This window comes from Magnolia sinica, chromosome 2 (genome assembly GCF_029962835.1).
Source record: "Magnolia sinica isolate HGM2019 chromosome 2, MsV1, whole genome shotgun sequence".
NCBI lineage: Eukaryota > Viridiplantae > Streptophyta > Magnoliopsida > Magnoliales > Magnoliaceae > Magnolia > Magnolia sinica.
Genome location: NC_080574.1, coordinates 14,835,797 through 14,842,583, shown reverse-complemented (window position 1 = coordinate 14,842,583; position 6,787 = coordinate 14,835,797). Strand labels below are relative to the sequence as shown.

General features: G+C 38.2%; 1 long non-coding RNA gene across 1 annotated transcript; it reads left to right on the top strand.

The window, feature by feature from the left end:
• The first annotated feature begins 449 nt into the window (after positions 1–449).
• LOC131226731 (uncharacterized) lies at positions 450–3,852 on the top strand. Its single transcript, XR_009161994.1, has 3 exons — positions 450–644; positions 3,491–3,578; positions 3,680–3,852. It is a non-coding gene; the product is annotated as an uncharacterized LOC131226731 (long non-coding RNA).
• Positions 3,853–6,787: the final 2,935 nt, after the last annotated feature.

Here is a 6,787-nt window from a genome sequence, read left to right as displayed (position 1 = left end):
GCCTACGAAAACCTTGAATGGTGGGTGCCCATAAAAAAAAAAAAAATATATATATATATATATATATGGGAAAAGGTACTATACGCTCGACCTTACCATAGCACTCCGTAAGGTCGAGCGCTGTCAACTTGCTAGCCGTCGGATGGAGAAGTTTGAAATCAACGGTGGGCGTCAAGGCGGAATTTCCCTGTGACAGACCGGTCGTTCCGGTTACATTGAATCCCAAACCCTGCAACCTTCTCTCCGTCGCCCTCAGTACCAGCCCCATCTCTCCCTCAATCCCTGCCATGAGCGACGACCGCGTGCAGCCCTCTCTCTCCACCACCAGCAACGTTCGCCTCCACCTCTGATTCGTGGCCACTTGTTAGTTTAAACATCAATCTCTCTCTCTCTCTCTCTCTCTCTCTCTCTCTCTCTCTCTCTCTCTCTCTCTCTCTCTCTCTCTCTCTCTCTCTCCCCCTCAATCGGTACCACAAGCCGCGTCCGCCTCCACCTCTCTCTCCCTCCTCTCCCTCAATCGGTACCGCCAGCCGCGACCGCCTCCACCTCTCTCTCCCTCATTCCCTACCACCACACCGTGCAGCCTCAGATTACAGGTAAGACCCCTACCACCACGCTGTGCAGCCTCGGATTGAGCCTTACAGGTAAGGCCCCTGTATTTTGGTTTTTTTTTTTTCCAGATTGAGATGCTCTGGATCATGTGTTTGATATATTTCTAGTGTTTGGACAATGAAAATACACATGTTTTGGTGATTCCGCAATAATGCGGTCAAGCTTTTGTGACAAACGGAACTCTCCACAGTCATGGGCCGGGGTTCCAAGTTCCATTAACATCAACAAGAATAATTTGTATGCAGGTTTTTTTTTTTTTTTCTGAATGTGGAGTGGCTGCATGTTTTCTCATAACCATAAATTTGCAATCATGAAGAATTTGCAATCCTGAAGAATGTATATATATAAATTTTTTCCTGAAATTTCACAAAAACATCATAAATCAATAGATCAGGCCTCATCCATGTTTCAATTCATGTTTGGAGAGTAAGATTGCAAGTAATTAGGTAGAAATTTTGGAAAATTTCAAATTTCCCAAAATTTTCCTAAATCAGGCCACTTGCCCTCAAATCTCGAAATTGAAGGCTCAAAATCTTATTCTGGTTATTTGATGATCACACAATTATTGGATGTTTAAACTAACAAGTGGCCACGAATCAGAGGTTAGGTTATTCAACCAACCTGAATTACAAACACAATCAATAAACAATAGAATTGTAACTAAATTTCTGAGTTTAGTTCACTATCAATTTAGTTTAGAATACTGATTCTACTGAGACTGCATTTAGATACACAACTGATAAACACTCATCCAATCAATAAACGACCTTTTTCTAAGTATTTGGCTTAGTTCAGATTTCTATCAATTCGATTAAGCACACTGATTTCATAAGGATTCATTTGGAACTTCCTTTATGAAACCAAGTGGAATTGCAAATGCTCACCCAATTGAATTAGTTTGGTTGTTTCCACTTCCCTGAGTAATTAATGCAATTGAATTAGTTGGCACTGCCAGATGCAGCCTACTTTTGTAGAGCACTACATTTACAAGTTGAGATTTCTTTTTTACAGCAGCAAATTCATGAGTTCACTTTATTAAATCGGAGAAAATGGTCAATTGTACTTTTATTTTTTATTTTTTTACACACGCACTCACACCACACAGTGGAATTTCACCATAATGGGTGCTCAAACCCATGACAACAACCTGCTTAGCAGGTTCTAAGTATGCTGATTATCACCAAGTTTTCTTTAATTTTTGTTTTTTTGTTTTTTTTCAGATTTCTTTTTGATGGCCTTGTTTTTCTAGTTACTGAAAAAAAGTATTCATACTTCAAATTATGACCAAAAATTTGCTTGTAGTGTATCCAGTATCAATAGGAAATTTATTCCACTGGTTCCTTGTTTTCTTGCATTTTTTTATTCTGTCATTGGGTTCAGTTAGAAAAGTAGAATTAAAAGAGTGGGGTATGGCAAGAAAAATGGTGCAGTGTGGAAAGGTTAGAATACTGTGGTTGTATGTGATTGCATGTCACCGAAACATGACCATCCAACAGTTTTTCCCAAAAGATTGCATGTGCAGGACGTCCGAACCCGTGCAAAAGGTGGCTGTCGCACTGAAGATTACTTGGTGAGAAAGGCAGGCAGATTCACTGGACACTGGGTGGCAAGATCTGTACGTTGGCATAGATCCCTGGTCATGCATTGATTTTATTGGTATGGCCCACCTATCAAATAAATCAGCTTGATTCTCGTACAAGGTAACCTTTATGTTGAGGTATAAGAATTACAGCCGCTGCTTTTATCCATGTCTGTCCAGCCACAACGTGGCGGCATTTGATTACACCACTGACCTTAATAAAAATGGGCCTAGTCGATAGGGTGAAACGGAAGGAGATTGGGGGGAGTGACCCCAACATCACCCAGCTAGATAGTGATGGGTGTTGTGGGCCCACCATGATGTGTTTGTTTTATATGCATGACATTTGTCTATTTGCTAACTTATTTTAAAGCATGTGTCTAAAAATAAAGTAAATCCAAAGCTAAAGTGGACCATACTAAAAAAATAACAGAATAATGACACTCACCATTGAAATCGTAGGAGGACCATTGTAATGTTTATTTGCCATCAAACCTGTTGATAAGGTCACCGTGGGAGGAAAAACACAGATACTACCTTGATCCAAAACTTTTGGGGCTCTTAAGAAGTTTTTAATAGTGGGTATTCAACCACCATATTTTCTTGTGGCATAGTTCACTTAACCTCTTCATCTGCTTTATTTTTTTAGCATCCCCTAAAATGAGCCGGATGAATGAATGCGTGTACGCAGAAAACACATACATCACAATAGCCCCGACACCATCTAGCCAGTCCATTTAATATACTTTCCTTATGAACATGCTTTAGATGAGTTCTATTTTTAATAGTGGCATGTCATCCAATCAAATGTTGTTATGTTCACCTCCACCATTTTTCTTGCCAACCACAGCTGTAGAAATAGCTGTTATTCACCCCCATCTGTTCACCTCCACCATATTGTAGACCATTCTCCTTGCTGTAGCTGATCTGGCTGCAGCTCCTATCAAAAGAGCTACAGCTAGTCTTCCCTCCAAGCATGTAAGCTCCATCTTTCATTTGATATGAATGGTGTGGATGATGGTGGTGGTGGTAGTGATGTATGGGAAACCTCTCATGGGTTTGTAAGATGCAGCTGGTAGCATTGAAAAGGTCTGGTGAGGCAGGCATCCCTGCAAGGCTTGTGGAGAGCTTCTCATTGTGCAGGTTGGCCAGTTTGCAAATTGCCTAATTGAGGCTAGAAATGAATTGCAGCATAAGTACGTGCCTATCATGTCGTTCAATGTGCTGACTTGCTCATGGGTTGCATTTTTGTTCTCTTCTATTTTTTACCAATTTCAAGTACTTTTTGTTTTTGTGCAGATCTGAGATCATTCAATGCAAGTTTACAATAACAAAGGCACTGCTATTCAAGGCTGACAGGTCATCGTTCAACCGCCTTTGTCAACAGGTTTGGGACATGTCTATTTTGCCTGACAACATGAGGCAATTGCTACTTCTAATACACACATTTCTTGATAGCCTCTGATATTGGTGTTTTGATATCTGCAGACCATGTACATGGATGGTATCCTCCAGTTTGCAGTTTGTGTCAACAGAACTGTGCTTCAGCGATCCAGACCATTGATACTATGGGCCCCCACTTTTGAAGGGCATATCTCGAAAACCATTCAGATGAGAAGACCCTTCCCAACCCAGTTGGATGATGAGGTTGTATGATGAACATATGGTGATGTTTGGCTTATCTCGAAATGAAAGTCCTTTAACAAGGCTATTGCTTTAGATAATTTTTATTTTATTTACATAACAAAAAAAAAAAAAGCTGATTGGAAATTCACACAAATGATGATTGCTTAGGTGATGTTCTTATCATGTATTACAACAAATTGGCCAAAACTGGGAGGGAAATACATCATATACAAATGCTTTCTTTACATTACAGCACACTTGTCTTTAGTTTTGGATTCCGGATTTGATGAAGAGCTATTGCTGCTCCTTGGCCCCTGCAAGAAACAAACATCTCTTATAAAAACAACACATTTGTGGTTACATTGCAGTGAAGTTACGTTCAATATGGGTGAGCGAAAGGATTCTTGCAGAATAATTCTACAACAGGCCTGAGATGGCTCTATGCTAGTAAGCGAAAAGAATAACACAGCCTGTAGCCCAAAGTAAAGCATGCATGTTACAACTCATGGTCATGCTAACATAACAAAGGATTTCTTGCATAGCAGCTTTGTATTGCAGCAGTAAGCATAGCAAATTAAGATGGCAATGTTCATTCCAGGCATCTTTCTTTGCAGATGAAACAACCAAGTAATGGTACATCTTTTAACATGGAAGCTTTTAAAAAAAATTTAATGAAAGGAAAAACAAAAGCAAAAGAGAGAGAGAGAGAGAGAGAGAGAGAGAGAGAGAGAGAGAGAGAGAACTTGACAGGCATCTCTACAAACCACTAAATGAATAAGCATATCCAATCACCACTTGCAACCTTGACTTAAGAAACACCTTCTGGAAAACTGCTTATTTACAAAATGTTAGTGGCTCACTATGTTCAACTTGTCCCGTTTTGGGATTTGATTCCCGATCACATGGATCTCATTTTGGCCAAAGTAAAATATCATTTTTCTAGAAATATGTATAGTTTAGAAATTTAAAGTGGTGACCCCCAACATATCATGTACATGGGGTCCACCACGGACGCCCAAAGGTGCCCTAAAAGTATGAAATCAAAAATACAATTTATGCAACAGATTGTATTAATTTATACTAACAGAGAAAGTGGAAAAAGCTACGGATAAAGGCCGCAGTACATTTGTAGCAATCCGTATCTACCCATAGGTCTTAAAGATTGGCTACGAATAAATGATACGGCTTAGATCCGTAGCTAGATTCTCCATAACTCAAAAGACATATAGCTACGGATTATATTTGTATTTAATCGTACGAATAGGCGGAGGTTAATAACAGCTACGGTTTCCAGATTAAAAGTGACGGTTAATAGCTGTAGCTATAGTCTAAATTTTTTTTTTAGAAAGAAAAGAAAAGAAATTACAATAATGGCATTTCTTACCATTGTAGTACATGCCCTGATAGAAATTATAATAATGTCTCTCATATACTAACAATAACCAATTTCACTAAGAGATGAATGATATAGTTTTAGAAAAAGACAAGTTACCTAAAACCAAGGCTTTGACATAAGAGAAGCTGCCAGAAGTAGATTCTGGTGGTGTTACCAATAGAGATTGAAAATTCAGTCTATTGCAATTGTGAATTCTGTTATGGTTTTGCATCATAGAGATAACTTTTTCTTTCTCATGGTTCCTATGTAACTTGCTTCTGTTACATTTCTGACATCAACAAGTAGATCCAATTTCAAGAAGTATGCTTAGCATGATTAGGATATTTGCTAGAATCTCAGGTTAGGGAACAAGTGTTAGCACTAGATACAATAATACAAGGCCACTAGCAATCTTCTGCCACTGTCCAAGTCAACAAGGTTACTGGCTTCACCAATTAAAAATACAAAAGTAAATTTTACAAAAAAAAAAAAAAACCAGATAAAACAAACCTTTTTTTCTTTTAAATGCAAAAACTGATATTGATTTGGGTCTCAAGCACAAGAAAATAAATGAACTAGCCTTCATCTAGAACTACAGAAAATGCTATCACAGTACGTTTTGATAGTATATAGATTATAGTAGAGATACTACCAAGATGCCAAGCTTAGCAACATCACCCACTCACCACCAAAACTGAAACATGATATAAAAATCAGACCGATCCTTTTCGAGGATGGACTCAGGCTGGTCAAGGTCAGAGGAGAAGCTATGTAGGTGGGCATCTAAACTGGCTCAATGGGTAGTTTCTCTTTCCATAGGTAGATGATCAATAGTTTCACTTTGCAAAACCTGGTATTGATAGATTCAAGACATTTTGCTAGTCAATGATACTTCTTCAATTTCTTCAGGAAGTTGCAGATGCTGCTAACAGTACTATGGTTGGTGTCATAGAACTAGATTCAGAAAAGGTCCAGCTGCTATGCGATGCAGCTAATGAAGAAGTAGATGAGAAAAATAAAGATCAAATTGCAAACTTCCTCTGTCCAGTGAGATTGTCATTGAGTATTTTCTTTTATCCAATTTAGCAAGCCTTTCTTTATTTCTCAATATTTGACATTAAATTCATTCCATAATGGTAGCGTAACTATGTTGTTTCTGGAGGTGTGAAAGCAGTGGAAGCTAAGGCAAAGTCAAATAGCTTGAATGATGGTTAATTACTCCTAGATTATTAATTACCATTTTTCCATAATTTGATAAAAGCTTCATGCATTATGCTTTACCATATTTTTGCAAACTTAGCTTGTATTTCTTTTAAAAGACTAATGTTTGTGGTACAGAAATTGAAATTATGGAAAAGCTTGTATTTCCTGTGATTTTAATAAATTCAAAAAGATATGTGGAGAAAGAACAAGGGATGCATCCAAAGTTCCAAACTTATGTAAAGAACAAGGGATGCATCCAAAGTTCCAAACTTATGTAAAGAATAAGGGACGCATCCAAAGTTCCAAACTTATGTAAAGAACAAGGGATGCATCCAAACCTATGTAACAAAGAGATGGCACTTCTTTTGAAATTAAGCTATGTCAAGTGTTGA